The following is a 25,508-nucleotide window of genomic DNA, read 5'->3' as shown; positions in this document are numbered from 1 at the left end:
AGTCATTTGAATTTCGATACTAAGGAGATTTTGATGTTCAAAACGTAGATTCGAACTGGCTGCATAGATTTTATTATTTTCTTTTACTCAGCTATTACGTCAAACTTTTAATTGTTGTAAAAGTTACGTCATACTACCCTCTTAGAATTTAGATACTATAAAGGTTTTTCTGATCAACCTTTATAGTATCTAAATTCCATGTGACACGTTATTGTGGCTCCCGCTAGTTGGTGTTGTATGTTTAATTAGACTTAAGAGTCTGGCGACAAGCTCCAGGGCAAAGTATGAAGTTGCATACAGTGGAACCTCGCATAACGAGCACCTCTCTTAACGAGTAATTCGCATAACGAGTAAAACAAATTGATTCTTATAGCGAGCGATGTTTCGCATAACGATAGTTTTCTAATGACATTTCGCTGACTCATCGAAAACTGCGCATTCTTCGATTAGTCATTCCTGTTTACGCATATGCGTTTCATATTCTCCACGTATCTAATGCATTGATACAGTCGAAACCGAACTTCACCGAATGAGTGGTGTATAGGGGAAGTCCATATAGTGACATTTGTGTTTAAATATTATTGTGTATATTTTGTTATCCCTCTAACAAAATGGCTTCGAAAAGAATTAAAATAACGTTAGAATTGAAACGTAAAATCATTGAGAAACGAGAAAATGGTGTAAGTGTGGCTGATCTAGCAATTATCCCCTTTTATTTTAATTTATATGAAAAAAATTGTTTCGCTTAACGAGTATTTCGCGTAACGAGTAAGGTTCTGGAACGAATTATGCTCGTTAAGCGAGGTTCGACTGTATTTTCTTTCCCGAAGAGCTGAACTTTGAATCAAACTAGCTCTTCTATTGATACAATAAGTGCAGTACACTTATTTTCCTTTTTAGGACATGCAGAAGTCCAGTGCCAATGCGATACATGCATTAATACATTCATAATCATCACCCTGGCTCTTAGGAACAATGCAGCAGTAAATTTAGGACGAGTAGCAGCTAATAAAGTTTTTCGCCTGCCCTTGACCTTGGGTTCACATCGCATCATCACACTGCGCGGTGACTTATTATACACAAATTCTCTGATAGTCGCTCTGCAAGGCATTTTTGAGATGCAGCAAAAAGTTTTAGGTGCCGTGAAAACTGCAAGGACCCCTTCTACGGCCAAGCGACCCGTCGCCTTATTACTCTTGTACCCGAATTCACGGCTACCAATTCTTGACAGGATTTGTTTAAATAGTCTCTCATTTAGCTGTGGATAAACTTAATAGATTTCAAATCCGCCTAGTTGTCTCAAAATATATGACAACCCTGGACTTTATTGGAAAATGTGGTTTTTTCCTTAATTTATATGTGGTTGAACGTTTGTCACGTTGTACGTTTCATTCGAGACCCAAATATTACACTGATTTCGCATTAAATTCCAATCTTCCCTCATTACTGTTCAAAATAAGTTTTTTCTTATAGTTGGTCATTCTTATTTGAGTATTATCTTTGCTTAATAATTGAAAATATTTTAAAAACTCTCGAGTATAAAGTGTGAACTAATGGTTTTATTTTTATCGTTTTCCAAGAAGATCCTGGAAAAGATATAAAATACGATTAATTTGTACTAAATTGAAAAAGAATGCCTGAAGATTGTTGGGTGAATGGAATAGATGCGTGGACCAATGAAACAGAACTGAACAGGTGTGAAGATGACCTAATGACCATGTATATGAATTTGAGACCCCTCTGTTATATCTTCTACTTCACATCACAATCTTACCAAAATATCAAAATAATATAATTGTTCAAAAATGTTTTGGTTATGAAGACCAACTTTTAAAAGGTGCCGTTTCTCAAAATTTCACGAAAAATTTATTGAAATATTCAGTAAAATCATCTTCCGCAGCACCTGATTTTTTTTTTCCAAAATTGCCTTCATTATGAAAATGAACTTTTGAACACTGATTTGCTTTCAATGAATAACATTACAGAGGAAACATAAGACATCGCAATTTTGGCTAAATCAAATGGACAGATAAGTTCGACAATTAGAAAAATGAAAGTCTATACATCGTCAAGTCTTAAGACTGACTTTGTTGCTTCGAGTTCAAGTAACATACGAGGGTCGTTTGAAAAGTCCGTGCAAAGTCAGAGAGATAGCACCACTGGCGCGTATCGAGGTTATTTTTAGTTAGTAGCATCTCTTGGAAGAACACACACCAAGTTTCAGCCAGATCGGTCTATTTCTTTGTGTTTGGCATTCGTTTGAATCGAGGAAGTCGAGTGATTTTCAAAAAATGGACGAAAAAGAATTTCGTGTGTTGATTAAACACTACTTTATGAAAGGCAAAACGCCACAGAAGACTAAAGAGAAGCTTGATAAACATTATGGTGACTCTGCACCTTCGATTAGAACAGTTTATAAGTGGTTTCAAAATTTTCGGAGTGGCCATATGGGCACAAGTGACGCTGAACGTTCTGGACGCCCTGTTGAGGTTATTACTCCAGAAATCATTGATAAAATCCATGATATGGTGATGGATGACAGAAGAGTGAAGGTGCGTGAGATTGCTAGTGCTGTGGGCATCTCGAATGAACGGGTGCATAATATTTTGCATCAACATTTGGACATGACAAAGCTATCCGCAAGATGGGTGCCGCGATTGCTCACGCTTGACCAAAAACGAAATCATGTGAAGTGTTGCAAGAACGGTTTGCAGCTGTTCCAGAAGAATCCGCAGGACTTTAAGCGTCGTTTCGTCACTGTGGATGAAACATGGATACATCACTACACTCCTGAGACTAAAGAACAATCTAAACAATGGGTTACCAAGGGGGAATCTGCGCCAAAAAAGGCGAAGACCGTTCCTTCGGCCGGAAAGATTATGGCGACTGTCTTTTGGGATTCGCAAGGAATAATCCTCATCGACTATCTGGAAAAGGGTAAAACTATTACAGGTGCATATTATTCATCGTTATTGGACCGTTTGAAAACCGAGCTGCAAGAAAAACGCCCACGATTGGCCCACAAAAAAGTCCTTTTCCATCACGACAACGCACCAGCTCACACCTCAGCAGTTGTGGTCGCAAAATTAATGGAAATAGGGTTCCAACTCGTTTCACATCCCCCTTATTCTCCAGACGTGGCTCCCTTGGACTACTATTTGTTCCCCAATATGAAGAAATGGCTGGCGGGAAAAAGATTTTATTCAAACGAGGAGGTGATTGCAGAAACGAATGGCTATTTTTCAGACTTGGACAAATCCTATTATTCGGAAGGGATCAACAAACTAGAGCAGCGTTGGACGAAGTGTATAAGCCTAAAAGGAGACTATGTTGAAAAATAAAAAAGGTTTACCCCAAAAAATTAAGTAGTTTTTATTTTTGCACGGACTTTTCAAACGACCCTCGTATATGTATTTATTACACACTGATTTCTTTGAACATTTTAAGAAGAAAATGACTTATTTCTTAGCTGATCGGAAATGCGAACATTTCAAATCGCAACTTCATTACGGTTGGCCGAACACAAACTACTTAATTAAATTCTTGTTATATATATATATGTAAAATATATGCATACAGAAATTAGAAATGACTGTTGTGAATTAGTTGGTACTTTCAGCGGACATACCTCGCTTACAACGCACTTAATTAAAGGTTTAATTAAAACTAAGTATCTTAGTGCTGTCTCAACTCTATATTTCAAATAGTTGTAAAATTTATAACTAGCCGAATTCGTAGTAATTCTAAATGAACATATATTATAATTACTATAAAATAATTTCTATCGTCAGTAAGAGTACGATTAAAGGCTTGTTAATTTTTTTTGAAAGGAATTTTAAACTTGATCCACTTTTTAGGCGGACTTTACATCCAACAATGAAATTAGATGTTGCGGAAGAAGGGAAGTAAACATATTTTACCAAAAATTTCTCATTTAAATAAAATCCAAGGCCAAATAGACCAGGAATCGAACCCAATTACCACAGTACATCTTAGCTTTGAGGGGGTCCTCGCTCTAACCGCTCGGCTACCGGAGCCCCTTTGTAGCAAACTATTATTCAATAAAACTTTACCGAGAAAACTGCAGCATATTGCCACAACGCTAGAAATCTAGAACAAATCTTCTTGGATCCTGCTCTTGGAACCTCCTGCATAGAACCAGCTGAGGTACCACATCAAATTCTCAGACTCCATTAACTAAAATATTAAGGTCCTTTTTCTCCTGTTTATCCTTAAATATGTGAAATTTATGGTTGAAATACCTTTTGTTTTTCAGTTTTCATCAATTTATGTCCCTCATTACATCATCGTTAGTTTTGTAAACCCTCCTATTCAAGACTGGGTAGGGCATCCCTTCCCGTGATTTAAAACTCTGAAATGATACAAATACCTACTCTGGATCATCTCTTGAAATCACTTTCTCAGCTACTACCTTGGGGCATTTGACCAATCAAACTCTCATTCGTCTATAGCAGGGGTGGCCAACAAGTCGATCGCGAGGCCAGTTTTGGTCGATCGTCGTATTGTATCACCAAATGTAGCGAATACATCTATTCTCGTTTCGGATCTACATACCTATGCGAATCGGCATTTTCATACTTGAAGCTAACCAAGACTAAACAACGTTCTGTCTTGACTGATTCCCATATTGATGACTCATTATCATTATCTTTGTGAAGGTTATACTCCTAATTATGATTCCTTGGTTAGAGATATGCAAATCAGTCTTCCCATTAATGTAGTAAATTCTAAATCTGTCCAGTAGCTAATCTGTAGCTACTTTGAATGAATAAATATTGTTAATAATTATCCATGTTCTTTTAATTCCCCTGGATGTGAGTTTTTTTGGCTCTTTAAATAATTATTATTGTTGTTTTTTAGGTAGGTAGATAAGCCGTATATCTATATTTCAGTACGAGGTGTACTCAGCGAGCTATTGATAGATGAGCTTTTGCTCATATGCTTGTAAGTCATATTATTCTTTCATGATAAATTTTCCTATCCTAAAAAATAAACGCGAAAGTGAAATATTGAAATCAAATTATCAGCCATACTGTGCATTTTTATAACAACTTTTTCATATTTATGAACAAATAGGTAGTACAACTTATACATTGCAGTTGATAAAAAAATTAAATTGCATTTTAAGTTAGTAAAAATCTATCTTGAAAAAATAATATATTTTACTTATCTACCCATACCTCACTAGAATGCACCTTATACTGAAACACAGTGTACAAACATAGTATGCATTTCACACCCCTTCTTCCCTCTTAGACTACGCCTATGACAATAAGTCGATCGCGACACACTTTTAGGATAAAAAGTAGATCTTATATACAGAAAAGCTGGCCACCCCTGGTCTATAGCTTAGGGTGGCTCAAGCATTATCCCACCTAAGCATCTTTTACAGACGTTACTCCACGTTTCCAATGAAGTGCATTGCTCTATTGGCCTAGTGTTCCTACCACCATCGTCTCACAGAAATGAAAGCTAGTTCTCTCTCTTCCTTTGCCTTTTGTACACGGATTTCCCGAGCTTAAACATCTTTCACTGTACACTGTATTCTCCCATCTTGTCTTCCTCTTCAATAAATTAACATTTGCAGGGGGGCGGGTGTTGGTCTAGTGGTCAAGGGCGTGGCTTTGGGGGAGGTCCCCAGTTCGAATCCCGCTTATGAATACTTTTTATTGGTTAGAAAAAAATTATTTATAGTAAATTATGAGTTCCGCCCCCGCCCACAACACCTAATTGGTAGTTGGACGTTAGGCCCCGCCTTATTATTTACTTTACTTTTACTTTTAACCTTTGTATGGAGAGCATCTAGTCCAATGGGATTCCTCCTCAGCAACACCTTACTCTCCGGACATACATTATCCTTTAGAATAATTACTATTGCTTGAACACATTAAAAACTGACAAATAGGCAAATTTTGTGTCCAATGCCCCACTATAGAATACAACACAAAATGTGAATGTAGCATAATGTGGGTTGCATTTCCATAGAGGTATACTTAAAAAGTAGTAGAGCTAAAGGTTTATACTTAGTTGGACGATAGTATTCAAGATGTGGAATATTAAAGGTAGGCGCTGACAACTAAAAGTGGGATGGCTGTAACTCGACAAGCTATATTCCTAACAGCCACTTCTTTGATAGTAAAATATGCAGGGCTAGACGTTGGCAGTAAATCTTCGGATAAGTAGGCTACCTGTCAATGGCACTACCTAGAATCACTTGTAGAACCGTTTTGCTTATTCTCACCAAAAAAAAAACATATATATACGAAAATATATAATACCTAATAATAATAAAATTAAAATAATAATAATAAAAATAATAAATACACTTCGTCTAACATTTGTTTTGTATCCCTTTACAAATAACTTTAATAGTAAATAAATAAACGTAATTTAGTTTTTATATAATTTTTCAGGCAGTTTTACTTCCAACTATCGCCAGTCTCGTAGATGGAGCCGTGTAAGTTAAGAATAGAAAGCAGTAGCAGATTACAAAACAGTTTTGCGTTCCAATTTAATTATATAAGAAATTAATAATCTTTCGCTAAGAAGTTAAAATTAAGAGTTCAAAAGAAATGAACTTATTTAGATTAATAGCCATTTTTAATGAGAAGGGGGTCTGCATTAAATTTTCTGCGGGTAAGAGGTCATTGTGATATAAAAGAAAATGAAATTGTTGATAAACTTGCAAAGGAAGCCACCAATATCCATAGTGGGGAAATGGCTAATTATAAATTACCACACACCGATATCAAGTGCATAACTGCAAAAGCAGCACTACAAAAATGGCAGACAGATTACAGTAATGGTAATGAAGGGAGATTCTATAAAACTATGGCAGATCTAAGTTACCTGGACAACCATGGTTTAAGGGGAACTGTCACTAATAAATGGGTTGTTACGACAGTAAGCAGGCTGAGAACGAACCACGCGGTGTGCAGATCGTATCTTCACAGGACCAACAAAAGGTCCTCTCTCCTCTTTGCGTAGATTGCAATGAGGAGGAGGATTTCAAACATATAATGATATGTCCACGTTATGTAGTAGAAAGGAAACGAATGTTTGACGACTTATCCAGGTATTTAAATGCACCTTTTCGCTACGAAGACATAATATTCTCCACCAACATCTATGTGCTTAAATTTGTAGCAGAGCTAGCTAAGAAATATGAGTGTATTTAAAATTTACAGCCGATTAGAATGATTGGAAGAAAATGATTAGAGAAGGATTACGTGATTTTAATTTCGGTTAAGCTATAAGGATGGCAGGAATATAGAGTACTGATCCATCCATTAGTTGTAAGGTTTATGTAAATAGTTGTATATAGTAGAGGGATGTATGAGTGAAGCGTATGTAATTATAAGTAACAATGGAGAGTGAGTGATATTATAGTGATAAGCACCTAGACCAGGAGTGGCCAACAAGTCGATCGCGAGGCCAGTTTTGGTCGATCGTCATATTGTACCACCAAATGTAGCGAATATATCTATTCTCGTTTCGGATCTACATACCTATGCGAATCGGCATTTTCTTACCTGAAGCTAACGAAGACTAAACAACGTTCTGTCCAGACTGATTCCCATACTGAAGGCTCATTAATATTATCTTTGTGAAGGTTATACACCTAATATTCCTTGGTTAGAGACATGCAAACTCAGTCTTCCCATTAATGTTAAGGCAACAATGTAAGCTCTAAATCTGTCTTTATCTGTAGCTACTTTGAATTAATAAATATTGTTAATAATTATCAATGTTCTTTTAATTCCCCTGGATGTGAGTTTTTTGGCCCTTTAAATAATTATTGTTGTTTTTTACGTAGGTAGATAAGCCGTATACCTATATTTCAGTACGAGGTGTACTCTGTGAGCTATTGATAGATTAGCAAAAAGTAAGTCATATTATTCTTTCATGATAAATTTTCCTGGCCCAAAAAAACGCGAAAGTGAAATATTGAAATCAAATTATCAGCCATACTGTGCATTTTTATAACAACTTTTTCATATTTACGAACAAATAGTGCAACAACTTATACATTGCAGTTGATAAAAAATTAAATTGTATTTTAATGCAGTAAAAATCTATCTTGAAAAAGTGTCGGAAAATCGAATATTTTAGGTACCGCATGTACGGAATGCTGCTATCAAAAGTTGGGTCTGGAAATTTATTTTCTTCATGAGCCTACATCTCGAAAACTTAATAAATGATTTAAAATAATAATAGATTTTACTTATCTACCCATACATCACTGGAAATGCACCTTATACTGATACAGTGTATAAACATAGTATGCATTTCACACCCCTTCTTCCCCCTTAGACTATGCCTATGACAACAAGTCGATCGAGATACACTTTTAAGATAAAAAGTTGATCTTATATGCAGAAAAGCTGGCCACCCCTGGTCTATAGCTTAGGGTGGCTCAAGCATTATCCCACCTAAGCATCTTTTACAGACGTTACTCCACGTTTCCAATGAAGTGCATTGCTCTATTGGCCTAGTGTTCCTACCACCATCGTCTCACAGAAATGAAAGCTAGTTCTCTCTCTTCCTTCGCCTTTTGTACACGGATTTCCCGAGCTTAAACATCTTTCACTGTACACTGTATTCTCCCATCTTGTCTTCCTCTTCAATAAATTAACATTTGCAGGGGGGCGGGTGTTGGTCTAGTGGTCAAGGGCGTGGCTTTGGGGGAGGTCCCCAGTTCGAATCCCGCTTATGACTACTTTTTATTGGTTAAAAAAAAAATTATTTATAGTAAATTATGAGTTCCGCCCACGCCCACAACACCTAATTGGTAGTTGGACGTTAGGCCCCTTTTAAGATAAAAAGTAGAGCTTATATACAGAAAAGTTGGCCACCCCTGGATCTAGACGATGCTGGCTGTATGGCGAAAGCCAATGCCAAAAAAAGAAAAGGCAAAAAAAAATTTAGATTAGTCTGTCCATCCTGTTACAGTCTGGTGAGGATCACAATGCTCTAGTGTTATTGTTTTTTGGACGAGGGTCTTAGTTTTATGGTTTTCAAATATGTAAAATGATCAGATATTTTTAAAAACTGATTCGTAATCGTATAGATTGTGCCATTTTTTTAAAAAAAAGCTATGGACCTTGTGATATTTTTTTTTTCTATCTTTGAAATATCCTAATTTTATGACCCTTCGGAATGAATAAACCAAAATTGATGCAACTCGTCTTTTAATTACTGAATTTGTTAGAAACATATTTTGCAAAAGAAAGAAGCAATGAAACTTTTATGAATGAAGTAATGCTTCATTAATAGGATGGTCAATATCGAATTAGGGAGAAACCCCTACGGGTCTCTCTAGTGAATACTCCGTAATGAGGTCATACCCTACCTCAGCTTATGTAAACTACCGCTTTTCCAATTCAGGAAAGAAAATCTAAGATTAATATTTACTTTATGATTAAAAAAAAAACAAGATAAGGAGTATCTTTGAAAATTAATGGGATGTTTTATAAGAAGAAAATGAAATTAAGTTAAACGGGTCAATGGTCATTCAACCAGATGCCTGATTACCTATTAATTTTATAAATTAATTTGACCAATTAACTGATTCTTACACCTGACACTTTCTGCACAATAATTGTTTAAATTAAGTCAATTAAGCTTTAATTAAGTCCTTGCTTTTTTCTTTTTAATGAAATGAAAGTCATGTAAAATGTAACTGGTAATTATTAACTATTATGAGCAAACATAAAAAGTGACAATATATTTTGAGGAATCTTCTAATTGAAAAGCGCTCAATTGGAGGCCAATAGAACTGAATGGGTAGGCGAAAAATAGTTTGGAATGAAGAAATGAGAAAAGTATAGGGTGGTGTAAAAAGAATGGATGTAAAACGGAGTGAATTGATAAGCACTTGTTATGCGTAGATCAAAGGTACTAAAAAAGTAAATAATGAAACCATTATCAATTATCTACAAATACAAGTTTAAAAGATAAATAATTAAAAATACAATTTAGCTAAGAAGTTAGAAGTGATATGTCAAACAATTTAAATGGTAAAGATTTAAATAGAAAACCAATTTAAAAATAGAACAAGACAATTTAGTTTAATACTTGGTTCATTTTTGTGGAAATATTTTAATTTACTTTAGGTTAATTGAATAAAAAAAGATTAGAAGAGACATTTTATTGGAAAGTAATGGAGGAATAATTATAATCAAACCAAAAGCATTGACAGGTGATCACAACTAAGGCTGAGTTGAATGTTGCTTTTTAAATAGTTTAATTTTCATGTGAATTGTAAACTATAGTGACTAATTTTTGATAAAATGGATTATTATTTTTTTTTTTTTTTTTTTTTTTTTTTTTTTTTTTTTTTTTTTTGGCGCATCAACAGCTGAGGTTATTAGCGCCCGGAGCTTTTTCCAGTGCACTGCCGGCCTCCGGACAGTGTTCTCTCGTTACAGACAACACCGTCCATCACCGGACAGTGAGCTGTAAGAAGCTCCTAGAAAGAGAAACTCTAATGGTCAGCCGCTGGATTCGAATCCGGGACCTCCGCGTGGGAGTCCAGTACGCTAACCACATAGCTAATCCCTTCCCTTGTATTATTATTATTATTTTTTTTTTTATGATTTAAGGCGCGTCAACATCTAAGGTTATTGGCACCCGGAGCTTTTTTCAGTGCACTGCCGGCCTCCGGACAGTGTTCTCTCGTTACAGACAACACTGTCCATCACCGGACAGTGAGCTGTAAGAAGCTCCTAGGAAGAGAAAATCTAAGGGTCAGCAGCTGTATTCGAACCCGGGACCTCCGCGTGGGAGTCGAGTATGCTAACCTCATAGCTAATCCCTTCCCTATTATTATTATTATCACTTCATATACTAATTGTAATTTTTACATATAAAATACAGTTTACTGCTTTTTATTTAATGTGTTTAGTTTGTTTTTTAAGAATTATATTTTATTCACAAATGGTAAAATGCATTCTTGCTTCTACGAGGTTACCTATTTCATATTTTTCGATGATATGTAGCTTACGGCTTATTTGCTCTACAAACTAAACATGCTTTATCTCTCTACATTCTACAAAACCCAAACTTAAAGAGTTTGTTCATTCCAATTGGATTGGTAAATAATATTATATATTTCTCTTTTTTGTGCACCATTACCAAACCAGCAATAGCTAACTAACCAGAGACAGCTTGTTTACATTTTTTCCTTTTTCTATTTTTCTTTTTTAAGCATTTTTTTATTTTATTCCATTTTGTTAATTTTTTTTTACAGAATACATTCACAACTCACTCAGTCAGAAAAAATATTCATCACCTTCAATTTATTTCAAGCAACGTAAGTATTGAACTACTAACTTGCAAGTCCTGTCAGTATCTAAACTAAGTTTATAGTTAGAAAAGACAGTAGAAGTTAGTGAAAGCAACTTGTTAATAAAAATATTCTTATCCCAACTTCTACTCATTTTTTTTTTTTTAATTCTCAAATTTCAACTCTTTAGCATAAAACTGCTGCTAGAAATAGAGTCTAAAAAGTTTGAACTTTGCAGGCACTGAGATATTATTACTTCTTATACAGTTTAGTGCATACAGTTAACGATTTAATTCAAACTTTACCGCAGATAATTTATCTTTTAGATGGTGCAACTAGGAAGGCGCAATGAGTGAAGTTATTGCTTCTAAAAAAAACTTCAATAATTCATCTCAAAATTTTCATATTTATTTTTTTCAAAACCATACCAAGGAGCTTTTAGTTAGATAGATTAATTTCAGTTTTCTTAAGTTTCTGTCTACGTGCTATCTGTTTACAGTTTGTAAACATCCTGTAATTACAATGTAAAAAGTAATAACAATAATAATTATATAGGGAAGGGATTAGCTATGTGGTTAGCGTACTGGACTCCCACGCGGAGGTCCCTGGTTCGAATCCAGCTGCTAACCCTTAGATTTTCGCTTCCTAAGAGCTTCTTACATCTCACTGTCCGGTGATGGACAGTGTTGTCTGTAACGAGAGAACACTGTCCGGAGGCCGGCAGTGCACTGGAAAAAGCTCCGGGCGCCAATAACCTTAGATGTTGATGCGCCTTAAATCATAAAAAATAATAATAATAATAATAATAATAACCCAAAACAAAGAAAGATTATCACCAGTTTGTTATAATTTTTTTATTTGTATTAATGCCAAACTTTGAACCAAGGTTTTATAGTCCTCTACAGCTATTTGTTATTTTTCAGTTATGTGTTTCACATTATGGATATTTCCTTTAAAGGCTGCTATCTTTGATTCGGACTGTTTAGGTGATTGTTCTAATAAATAAACTGCTCCACAAAAAAAGTGGCGCAGTTTGAAAAAAGCGTTAATTTTTTGTTTTATCACATTTTGGGGAAAGATTATTAGTTTTAATTATTTTCATAACCTGTCAGGGAACAATTAATCGAATCAAGGTTCAAAGTTTCTTGTAAATAGAGAAGCAATTCCTCGTTTAATCCCCTTCGGTGTTTTTGTGTAAACAACAACGTGAACTTTACCTCAACAGTAAATAAATTTATTGACCTCTTCAGTTGCGTTTCTACTTTTTTCAAGCTGAAAGCATTGCAAACTCTCAATTACAGCAGAGCAAGTGGCCGGTATTATTGCATTAGTTGAGGATGGACGGAGTCAGCGGTACGCAGCACGAACGTTAGGGTTGCCTGAGACCACCGTCCGTAGAGCCATCCATCGTTACCGGGAGACAGGCCTCTGCACTCGCAGGCAAGGTTCGGGTCGACCAAGAGCCACAGAAGCACTTGATGACCGATTTATTAGAATTCACACTCTAAGAAATCGTACATCAACTGCTTCTGAAACAGCTCAAACACTGCTTACTGTTCGTGGAGTTTCAGTCAGTGCCGAAACCGTACGAAGAAGGTTCGCTGAAATGAATTTACGCTCTAGGAAGCAAGCCACAGGACCATTGCTCACCGTAGATCCTCGGAGAGCCCGTCTAGAGTTCGCTAGGAAACACCGCAACTGGTCTGAGGACGATTGGAGAAACGTTCTCTTTTCAGACGAGTCCCGTTTTGCTCTCTATGCATCTTATGGGTTTACCCAGTTTACCGAAGGCCTGGGGAGCGCTACGCTCCGTGCAATATTTCTGGTAGACTACCATTCGGAGGTGGTTCAGAGATGGTGTGGGCTGGGATTTCTATGGGGGCTTAGACTGAGCTCCACGTGTTCAACAGGGCAATCTTGAAGGCAGATTTGTATGTGAGGGAAATTTTGCAGCAATGTGTGATACCCTATCACCATTTATTGGGGAGAATTTTATTTTTATGCAAGATAATGCCCGACCACACACTGCCGCCTGTGTTGTTCAATATCTCCACGATACTTGCTTTCATGTTCTGAGATGACCAGCACGCAGCCCGGATTTAAACCCTATTGAACATCTTTGGGATGAGCTGGGTAGGCGATTAAGATGGAGAAATAATCCTCCCAGGAGCTTAGAAGAGTTGCGAGGTGCTCTGGTGGAGATATGGGAGGAATTAACACAAGATTTCGTGAGAACTTTAATAAGGAGTATGCCGAGGAGATTGGATGCAGTAATGCGAGCAATACACGTTACTAAAATTCTTTTTCTCCTTTTTTAATCGGAAGAAATACTTTTTTTTTCCAAATTCATTTTTTGCCGAGAAGTACTTTTTTGTTAAATTAAAGGTTTTCATTTCTTTTAGATCATTTTTTATTTTATTTTAGCCTTCCCGTAACTTTATACATCTTATATTTGCTAACTAAAATGAAATGTAGAATAAAAAAGTTACATTGAAGAAAAAATAACGCATTTTTAAAGTGCGCCACTTTTTTTGTGGAGCAGTGTATTAGCCCTGAAAGCTTCCTAGGTCGAAAGCTAGACATTAATACAAATAAAACTATTATGGCTGAAATTGGCAATAATCTTTATTCCCTCAGGATCAATGAATCAGTCACCACAAAATATGATCGGCAAACAATTATAATAATATTTAATCAGTCAGTAACTTGTTGAGGTTAGCTACTAGATTTCCACACGGAGATCCCAGGAGATCCAGCTGCTAGACCTTAGATTTTCTCTTCCACAGAGCTTCTTATAGCTAAATAGTAGCTGAAATTGCGGTAGTTAATTGGCAGTGCTTGGAAAATAAGTCCCTTCTGGCCCAAGGATAAACTTCTGACCTAAGGCCTACCAACTCTTTGAATACAAAACGTTCAAAAGCGCAAACTTACTGAAATGGCAAAAGGCTCTTAGAGATACAAATTCATCCATCCACATCCTTGGATAAAGACACAGCGAATGGGGGTTAATGACGCAGAGTTACAGTTTTACAAATGACACCCTTTTTTCAAGGACATACGATGAGAGAATAAATAAAAGCTGGCTATACTAAACAATTTTGGTTGTAGAAGCTATTCTTGATTTTGGGAGGCAGTCTTGATTCAGGAAGTTTTCAATAAATTTAAAGAAGTTTCGCAAGAAATCGGCACAATTCTCGCTTTTAACTACCGCTTCGCCATTTCGTCAACGCTAAATGATTACTCTTTGCTCTGTAACATGATATTATAAATGTAATTCGTGTGCTAGACAGTGAGTTTTGTGGTTTTCTATATTACATCCTAAGCCACAAGTTTACTGTAACAGTCTTTTCGCCCTTTCAACAAAATTATTAATCAGAAAGGTACTAGAGTAAAATATCATTTTTTTCTTTAATTTTTTCACTTTTTTTTCATTTTTTATAAATTTGCGATTGCAACGGTTGTTGCAACAAGCAAATGTGATGTAACATAATGTCTTGAATGTAGAATGGAGAAGGCACTCAGTGGCGACACTGCATTAACGTGAACAGATGCACTATACTGCTCTTATGAGGACAGTAGATCGCGGGGGCATCTTCTCTTCAATCTCCTTGGAGGATTACCTGGTAATGTGGAAGAAGATAAGTGTTCAATTAAAGGTTTAGGATGAGCTGCTGTAAAGGAATGAAATTTTAAGAAACGAGTTTTAGTAAGTTCGTTAATGAAAGGGATGTTGAGGTGATTAAGAATGGTGAGGTTAGATACCTAGTAGAATGGAGCGTTAAGTAGTTTCCGTAGTATTTTTGATTGTAAAGTCTGAATGCTTAAAGAATTGGAACGTTTAGACCATCCCCATACTTCAATGCCATATGACCAAATAGGTCGCAGCAACAACAGGTATAAGAGTCTTTTGTTTTGTAGATTGAGTTTAAATCGTTTGTCAAGTAGTCTGGCGAGAAGTTTGTAGCATTGGTTACTTTTCTTGTCTTTTCAGTCTAGTATGGGGTTCCATGTCAACCATTTGTCTAGGTGCAGTCCAAGGTAGCGTACTTTGTCCATAGTTTGGTTCAAGATGATGGGAGGTAGGATTTTTCGTCTTAGAGTAAATACTATATATTTTGATTTCGTAACGTTAGTTTTGATTCTCCATTTGATAAGCTAGTCCTGTAAGTGGTTGATGTGCGTTTGAAGAGTTCGTGTAGCGATAAGAGGATCGGAATGAGGAGATAAGATTGCAGTATCGTCAGCAAAGGTGGAAAGAATGGAATTAGGATGTTGGGGTATATCTGCTGTATATAAGGAGCAAAGAAGAGGACCTGGGACACTACCCTGAGGAACACCAGCTCGAGCTAGATGGATATCAGAGTCTGCTGCTCCACAGTTGACTCTGAAATATCGATCTTGTAGGTAGGATTTGAGGATAAGGTAGTATGTATGAGGAAGAATCTCCCTCAGCTTAAACAGTAGTCCCTCATGCCACACCCTATTGAACGCCTGAGCGACGTCAGGGAAAACACCCAGGCAATACTGCTTTCGCTCGAGGGAGGTAGCAATAGTGTCTACAACGCGAAGCACCTGGTGAGAAGTTGAGTGATGTCTCCGAAATCCGAATTGATGATCCGGAATCATATTTTGTTCTGACACTAAAGGATAAAGTCTTTTAAGAAGTAGCTTTTCGGAGGATTTTGGAAAGAACTGGTAGTAAGCAGATTGGTCGGTAGGAAGTAACGCTAGTGATGGGCTTCGTCGGTTTGGGTATCATTTTGATGATTGAGAATTTCCACAGAGTGGGAAAGTGCGTCGTTCTGAGGACAGAGTTGTAAAGCAGTGTGAGGAATAGTATGGCTTTTCTTGGAAGTTCGTTTAAGATGGTTGAGGTTATGAGATCGTAGCCAGGTGATTTTTTTAGGTAGTCGGCGAATTTTGTACATTACGTCTGCAGGTGTAAAAGGGTTTAGGGGGTAAGCTTTTTTTCACTGCAACCTAAAACTGAAAAATTATTTCACTAAAATGGTTAGTGATAAAATGAAAGTGATCAGTGTGAAACAGTTACTTAGATAAGAGTTTAAATAGATAAGAAAACAAATAGGACTACGTTCGAACTTACTGGTCTTAAACATCTAAATCTTCCTACTTAATCCTTGAATTAATGGATTCAAATTACCATCCTCTTACTCTGTGCAAAGATCCATTAAGTAAACTTACCAAAACAATATAGTTTACGGACATTCATTTAAAAGGAAACAACTCCAAATAAAGGTTGTACCACAAACATAAATAATTACTAAGGATCACGAAAGGAATTACTTAGCTCATTGTTATTTTCAATAACCTTCCATCGCTCTTAAGACAACAGAAGCGCAATTCTCTAGTTGTAACGTAGCGTGCTTTCTGTGAAACATAATTCTATAAGGTTAAGAAAGAAAAGATGACCAACTGGATAGATTGCGCTAAACTTCTAAATTAAGAGTAACAAATGTAGAAATAATTACTCAACCTAAAAATTCCAAACATGTTTTGAATACAAATTCTTTCTTCAGCCGGATTCATCAGTAATTTCAGAAAACTTATCATTAAAAAAAAGAGTATAACCTGCGATATTAATCTGAATTATTTAAAGCAAAAGTTTAAATAGCCATGTTAAATGGCTAGGGTTCGAGGGAGCTCAGGGATTATAAAATTTAACCAGATTTAATTTGATTAAAAATTTAACGTTCCTAGGGCTATTGCAAACTCTTGAAACGAATAGATTTCATATTCTTTAGCAAAAGAAATGTGAAAACAAGAGACTATTGCTTCTCTGCTCGTTTAAGTGATGGATTGTCGTGATTTTTCCGGAAACAACCTGCTAATACCACGGAACAGTCATAATTGGCGAAATTACTGGCTGTAGATCAAATCCTAGGTGGAAATAGATTATTCCCGAGCGAGACCATAAACCTTATATTTATCTCCTTGACTTGTCATGATAAGTCACGATAATTTGTGAAAGATAATTTAATAGAAACCTCCTTTGTTATGTTCGTAATCGCTACAAATATTACAGCTCGACTCTTTGACCAGCAGTGACCTAGAGGGCCGTGGCATTACCTTATTTGAGCAGATCACTGCACAACTTGATTAACTCGATAAAACAAAAAAATGGAGAAATCCGATGAAATAATGTACATTGTTTTTTAGACATAATTCGTTTTTGTATAAATAAAAATAAATTTGCCATTATCATTCAGCGCCTGCTACTTGAATTTGAGTTGAATTATTGCAATGATTTACATTAGAGCATGGAATTAATCAAAATGGCTTCTGAAATTAATTATTTATTATGCAATGGCCAAAAAATTTTGTCCTTTTACCCTCTGCCCAGAAGGCTGTGGGGTCGGATCCGACCTAGCTCTTACATTTCTGTGAACTGCGCACGTGATACCGTTTTGGCGCCAAAATATACTCAGATATCCTTTCTCCCAATATCGATAAACACGTTCAGTAGGGAGGTTATGATTTTAGTATTCTGTTAACTGAGTTCTAATATCATTTTTACAAAATTTTGTCTCTTGGGGTCGGATAAGACCCCACCTTGTTTATAAAGTGCGAACTTTTTTTTTAAATACAAGTTTCCCAAGACAACTAAATTGTTTTTTAGTCCATCAAAATGAGGAAACAAATATTTTTATTACGGAGGATGAAATAATGGCGGAGTTTTTAAGACATAAGACTGAAACTGATGGCGCATCTGTGGAAGAAACATGTTCTGAGAAAGAGGGTGACGGTTTATCAAATGATGATAATCAGGACGATGTTTTCGATGCAGGAGGTGAGGGACGTAAGTTATAATGGTGACGACGAAGATAGAGAGGAAAGAAATTTGATTTTAGGAAAGAATTTGGAAACTCTATGGTCTGAGAAACCTCTTAAATCAAAATTCTCCAAAACTCCTAAAAGAAATATTGTTACACATCTCCCAAGGCCAAAGGGTGAAGCCAGAAAGCTTTTTGAAGGAGGAGAATTATTCTCGTTTTCTTGAGTAACTTTATAACAGACAAAATGATTGGCACCTTAGTTTGTTGTACAAATAAAGAAATACAAATGAGATGTGAAAAATAGAAGACTAAACAGTGGATATAGAACCACAAACTAACATTTATCATTATTAGTTGATATTAACTTTAAAAAAGCAAAATGAGAAGCAGGCGAAATAAAAAAATGTACAGGGTCGAATTCGACCCCACCTTGTGGAAAAGTGAACGATGATTCACCTTGTGGGCAGAGGGTTAATGGTGCTAATCTTTATTATTTGGGGAAATTTACTATAAATATAAAAAGCTATGACTAAACCAAGTGCTTTGTCACTTAAATTTAAGATATTTCAAATTCAAGTTAATCGATTTGTGCAGTAAATGGCTCATAATAACAGTGTTATGTAGGTGACCAGCTGTCTGTATCTTGCCCGGTTAGTATCTCCAAAAATTGTAAATTACTTCTTCTTGCTTCTCAAGGTACAAAGGAAACACCCAATTGACGTAACCAACTAACTGGAGCTGTGCACTGGACCAGATCTTATTCGTTTTAGACTTTCCCATCTGTCTGTCATCTTTTTGGTCCATCGCCTCTCCAGTAAGCTCATTAAAATGAACAGTATTTACAATATCACTTTGCTTTCCCTGCTAACAGTGTCGCAGCAGTTTTCATAACAATTTTTTTTTCACCATTAAAATGAAGAAAAAGAAGAAAACAACTATTTCCAAGAAAATATATATATATATATATATATATATACAGTGGTCAAAAAAGGTATTCATAAGTTTGTTTACTTTATCTACTGAACTTTTGTTTCTAGGATGACTATTTCTTCTGCACTGAAATCGAAGATTGTAACAATGAATTTAATATGTACTCTCATTCTCTTTTATAAACATAAAGAATTGATTAAAAAGCAGAAAAATAATTTATTATATACAAAATAAGTATTCATACCCTCAGTCTGAATGTTATAATTAACGCAAAACTAAAGACCTAATATTTTATAAGCAATCCCTTTGCATTTATTATTGCCTGAAGCCTCCTTGGCATAGATTCCACCAGGTATAGTGTCTCTTGAGATGTGGTTTCTGCCCATGATTTCTTTAAATTGGTTCTGAGCTCTTTTCTGGAAGAACATTTCAATTTTCGAATTTTTCGCTCCAAACAAGACCATGAATTTTCAATAGGGTTTTATTTTTCTGCTTTTTACTCAATTCTTTATGTTTATAAAAGAGAATAAGAGTATTAAATTCATTGTTACTATCTTCGATTTCAGTGCTGAACAAATAGTCATCCTAGAAACAAAAGTTCCGTAGATAAAGTAAAAAAACTTAGTGTATGAATACTTATTTTTTTACCACTGTATATAGCAGATAAAATACAATTTTGCAAATCCAGAATACGTTATGGAAGTTAAAAAGAGAGGTAACAGGAAATGTGTCTGGAAGTGAGGTGACAAAGTTGGTACACTGAGTTAAATTAATTTCCTCTTCGCTCAACTTTCTGCTTTGGGAAAATTCAGCGACATCTACCGGGTTATGGGGGGCAAGAATGGTGACAGATAACTGGATAGAGTTTGATAAAAGATTGTATCAGTAACACTTTGTCTAACACTAGCAGACGTCATATTATTGCCTTTACTTTCTAGATAAGTAAGAAAAGGATCTCTCGTTCTCACTCCATCCAGAGAGGCTTGTTGGAGCATTGAGTGGTAACTGGGTAACGAACTCATTGAAATATACAAAATATTTATTAATCTAGGTTTTTACAGTATAAAATACAAAGATAAACACATGAAATTACTAAACTAATTATGAACTCTATATTACAATTGCCAACACAGGTTGCGACCTTAACGTATTTATGAATACCAAAAAAAAACAAGAGCCTCTCTCTGTTGCCGCGACCAGAGCACCATCTGAAAAAACCTCCCCTGGTTATCTCCTGTGCCCCACCAAAGAGGAAGGTGGTCGACATCGATAGCTGTTAACTATCGATGTACCTTAGTACTATTTACGGATTCCTCTGGGGGCTAAACGACATCATTGTTAGCGCTCACTACATCACTCCCCCCAATGATGGCGTCGAGGAATCGCACGCTACGTTTGACCTGACGACCGCTCCTCGTGTGATAGCAGCTCTCTTTGTTTGGAGCGGGTTCTTCTGTTGAGGCTGCCAATAAGAAGGCGGGTTTGATACGATCCAGTGACACAGTCAGTTCCTTGTCAGCCAGCTGGATAACGCATGTTTTCTCTCCTCGTTTGAGAACTTTGTAGGGTCCTGAATATGGAGGCTGCAGCGGTTTCTTAACCTTATCTTCACGCAAGAAGACATGTTCGCATGATTTTAACTCCTGAGGTTGGAATACTGCTCTGTTGCTCGAGCGAAAGGCCGCAGGAGTAAGCTTGCGCATCGCTTCCTTTAGCTCCTGTACCAATACGATTGGGTCCTCTGTCGTCGAAGGAGACAGGAACTCTCCCGGGAGTCGTAATGACTGTCCATATACTGCTTCGGCAACACTTGCCTGCACGTCTTCACGAATGGTCGTCCTGAGTCCTAGTAAAACAGTGGGCAACAACCTACTCCAATTAGCAGAATCTAAATGGGCTATCAGTGCGCTCTTCAAGGACCTATGCCATCTTTCCACGCAACCGTTGGCCTGAGGGTGATATGCCGTTGTTCTCACCCGCTGAGTACCCAAGAAAACTGTCAGGCGATGGAACAGATCAGACTCAAACTGGCGTCCTTGGTCGGTAGTCACTTTCGCAGGCACTCCAAACCTGCTTACCCATCCTTCGTAGAAGGCAACAGCGACAGTCTCCGCCGTGATGTCCTCTACGGGTATTGCTTCTGGCCAGCGTGTAAACCGGTCGATGAACGTCACACAGTACCTTTTGCCATTTGATGGGGGCAGAGGACCAATTATGTCCAAATGGACATGTTGAAAGCGTCCCACTTGACCGAATTCTCCGGGCGGGGTAACAGTATGCCTTGTAACCTTGGCCCTCTGGCAAGCTATACATGACTTAGCCCACATGGCTACGTCGCTATTCAAGCGTGGCCAAAAATATCTTTGCGCCATCAACCTTTTAGAGGCGCGGATGCCAGGATGGCTAAGTCCGTGCGTTAAATCGAAAGCTGACCTGCGAAAACTCTGTGGTAAATATATACGCGCGCGTTGGGTGGACGTTTCGCAGAGTACTGGCTCCTTGGTGCCGGGTAGGTGGATGTACTGCCACTGAAGGTTCTCCTGTTCCTTCAGAGGTTTCAGTTCCGGGTCATTCCTTTGCGCCTCAGCAAGTCCTTCTAGATCATTAGTTAGGTCGATCTCCTCAACTCGCGATAATGCATCTGCCACTTGATTTTCCTCCCCTTCCACATATCTAAGGTCACTAGAGAATTGGCTAATGAAGTTTAACCAGCGAATCCTTAGGGGCGAAGCAGAGCTAGCTTTCTGCCTCATTGCATATATTAACGGCTTATGATCAGTAAGTATTGAGAATTGACGGCCTTCCAACACGGGTCTGAAATAACGGACTGCGGAGTAGACCGCCAGTAGTTCCTTATCGTAAACGGAATAGTTGCGTTGGGAGTCAGAAAGCGCTTTAGAGAAGAACCCAAGCGGTATCCAATGATCTTCCTTTTGCTGAAGTACAGCCCCCATACAATTGCTGGATGCATCACATGACAGTGAGAGTTCAGCATCGGCGTTCGGATGTCCTAGTATGGTGGCTGATGCAATACCTGCCTTACATTCATTGAAAGCCTTGTCGGTTTCCACTGTCCACTCAATCGGGGTTTTGTCATTTTTCTTCGACTTATGCAAAAATTGTGTAAGTGGTCCTTGTACGGCTGCTGCTCTCGGAATACACGGCCTGTAAAAGTTGAGCATTCCCAGAAATCTACGTAGGTCTCGTACGTCCTTAGGCTTGGGGAAATCTTCTATTGCTTGAATCCTTCCTGGCAGTGGTTTAATTCCCCTATTAGTTACCAAATATCCCAAAAACTCAATTTCTGAGAGTCCAAATTTGCATTTACCAGGGTTAAGGGTAACGCCATGGTTATCTAATCTTTGAAATATTTCACGAAGATGGCAGCGGTGTTCGTCTTCATCACTTGAGGCTACCAAGATATCGTCGACATAGACGAAACAATATGGCAGGTCCCTGAGTATTGAGTCCATAAATCGTTGGAAGGTTTGGGCAGCATTACGCAGCCCGAAACACATCCGCGTGAATTCGTAAAGGCCAAATGGCGTAATTATGGCCGTTTTGCAGATATCTTCTTCCGCTACGGGAATCTGAAAATATGCTTTAACCAGATCTAACGTGGAGAAAACTTTCTTGCCCTGTAAATTGTTGCGAAAATCTTGTAGGTTGGGTACACTATACCTATCCGGGATGGTTTGCGAATTTAGTTGCCTATAATCTCCACAGGGGCGTAAGGTGCCATCCTTTTTATCTACCACGTGTAACGGGCTGGCCCATGGACTCCTAGATGGGCGGCATATCCCCTCCTCCATCATGCGTTGGAATTCCTCTTTCACTGCCTTATACTTTGCTGGGTGCAATCGGCGAGCTTTAGCGTTTACTGGACGTCCGGTGGTCTCTATAACATGTTGCACCTGGTGTTTAACTTCTCTAGTCATCGCATTTGGCCTGATTATCCCTGGGAAATCCCTCAGGATATCTCCATATTTCAGACTTTCTGGAAGTGTTGAAATCACATAAACGGGTTGGCTTAAAACTTTTCCGAAGGAAGTGCGTCCTGTTTTTTTGTCAATGAGCTGCCTACCGTTTAGGTCTACCAATAACTCGTACGTGTACATGAAATCTGCCCCTATAATGGGTTTGGGAATGTCGGCGACCACAAAGTTCCACTTGAAAGTGCGCCCTAGCCCTAGGTCCAAAGTGCCTGCTCGTTCACCATATGTCTTTATTGTGCTTCCATTTGCGGCATACAAATTAAAATCACAGGGGTTCCGTTTCTGTAGGCTACTAGGTGGCACTACGGAAACGGCAGCACCAGTATCAATCAAAAAATACAGTCCAGACCTCTTGTCTCTGATGTAAAGGCGGCGCCTACTCTCTTCGATGCCGGACGACGCCATTTCCGACATCTCATTTATTTTCCCGATTGATCTTCATCTCTTCGCTTCCACGAGCATGGTTGCTCGCACTTTTTTGCGTTTTGTTTGAACTTGAAATGGTAGAAACAAAGCCAATCAGGACTGTTGGGGTTACGTCCCTTTGAGTTGCTCAGTTTTCTTGTGCGTCCATCGTTGGGTCTTCCGAGCTTCAATTCAGCTATCTCATTCGTTAATCGCCGGATCTCCTCTTTAAGGTTGCCGATTTCATCATTTGCAGCTACGGAATAAACTTCTGCTGGGTAATGAACCTCTTGAATTCGGTCGGCCACCTCTGCCAGTTTTTCCAAGTTGGTATGTCCGGTGGATATGAGTGAAGCTTGCATGCTACTCGGAAGCGACCTCATCCAAAGAGTTTTCAACATTTCATCCGCTATAGTTGCACCTGCCAATTGTTTCATTCGTCTCAATAGGTGAGAAGGCTTTTCATCTCCTAATTGCCGACCTTCCAGAAGTTTCTGTAGCCTCCTATGTTCCGATTCTGTATAGGCGATAACTAGCCGTGCCTTAAGATCTTCGTAAGGGGTGGTAGAAAGAGGTTTCTTAACAATATCACTTGCCTGCTGAAGAACGTCAAACTCCAGCGCGGGTACAATAGTGTGAAACTTGGATGCGCTAGCAGTGATATTATTCTTTTTAAATACAGACTCGACCTGGTGAAACCACAATTCGGGGTCCGTTTTGTGAAAAGACGGAATTCTGAGTACGGGAGAATAAGCTGCCACTTCTACTTGCTGGTTATCCGCTTCCTCCATCTTTGCAGTACCACCTTCTTCTGTCTTTAGAGTAAGACCTTCCATAATATTACCACTACGTAAACGCTAAAAACTACAAAGAAAAGCGAAATGTTGAAAGCTTAAAACTAAATAATGTTCTTTAATTAAAATTGAGAAAGAGAAGTAAACTATTTGTTTGATATAATATAAAAACAAACACTAAAAATTAAAGAAAAAATGAATAGAATCTCAAGAAGAAATGAAATGATTAGATTCGAAAAACATAAACTGATACTTTAACTAATTGGTACATCCGGGCATAAAATGTGAATGATGTACTACCGCCTAATTTATAATTACAACAATTTACTTATATTAAACTTTAATTATTAAAACAAATCACCGTAAACTACAAATAAAAAAACTAATTAGCATTACTCACGTCGGGGTTACCACTGTTGGAGCATTGAGTGGTAACTGGGTAACGAACTCATTGAAATATACAAAATATTTATTAATCTAGGTTTTTACAGTATAAAATACAAAGATAAACACATGAAATTACTAAACTAATTATGAACTCTATATTACAATTGCCAACACAGGTTGCGACCTTAACGTATTTATGAATACCAAAAAAAAACAAGAGCCTCTCTCTGTTGCCGCGACCAGAGCACCATCTGAAAAAACCTCCCCTGGTTATCTCCTGTGCCCCACCAAAGAGGAAGGTGGTCGACATCGATAGCTGTTAACTATCGATGTACCTTAGTACTATTTACGGATTCCTCTGGGGGCTAAACGACATCATTGTTAGCGCTCACTACAGGCTCTCTATTTGGCCTCTCACACAAAGTCTGTTGGTGTTAGTATATTGATCGAAACATTAAACTATCAGCCTAACTTATGCTTACTTTTATGCTTTATACTTTATACTATAACAATTTATTATAAAAAGAATCAATCTTTCAGGTCCTACAAAAAAAATATCAGTAAGTGAGATTGTAGTTGGTGGCCAATTATAACATTTTCTATATAAAGTTCGACAATTATCAACTTCAAATGATCACAAGATTATCCTGGGCCGCAAACGTCATTCATCGGTCTTAAAACAGAATTATGATTTTGACTATTACAAATTCTAAAGAAAGTGGTAATAGTAAGCTTAAAGGAAGGAAATCTCCAAATATTACCTTTACATTTCGTCGCATTACTCTTTATTCACTCAACTATAATCTAATCTTTTATCAGTAGTTTACGTCGCCCGTTTCCTTGGGCCTAAACTTAGAACAGAGAACGTCTTAAAGTAACTGATAAAAAAAAAACA

At 37.4% G+C, this 25,508-nt stretch overlaps 1 protein-coding gene across 8 annotated transcripts in view; it reads right to left on the bottom strand.

Moving 5' to 3' along the window:
* The window catches only part of LOC141462335 (suppressor of lurcher protein 1-like), a 418,108-nt gene that overhangs the window by 291,272 nt on the left and 101,328 nt on the right, over positions 1-25,508 (bottom strand). The gene's annotated exons all lie outside the window — the stretch shown is intronic.

The sequence above is a fragment of the Rhodnius prolixus genome, unplaced genomic scaffold, assembly GCF_049639745.1.
Source record: "Rhodnius prolixus isolate KJV_2025 unplaced genomic scaffold, Rpr scaffold_36, whole genome shotgun sequence".
Taxonomy (NCBI): domain Eukaryota; kingdom Metazoa; phylum Arthropoda; class Insecta; order Hemiptera; family Reduviidae; genus Rhodnius; species Rhodnius prolixus.
The sequence above is the reverse complement of the archived record's forward strand: the minus strand, read 5'-3'. Positions and strand labels throughout refer to the sequence as shown.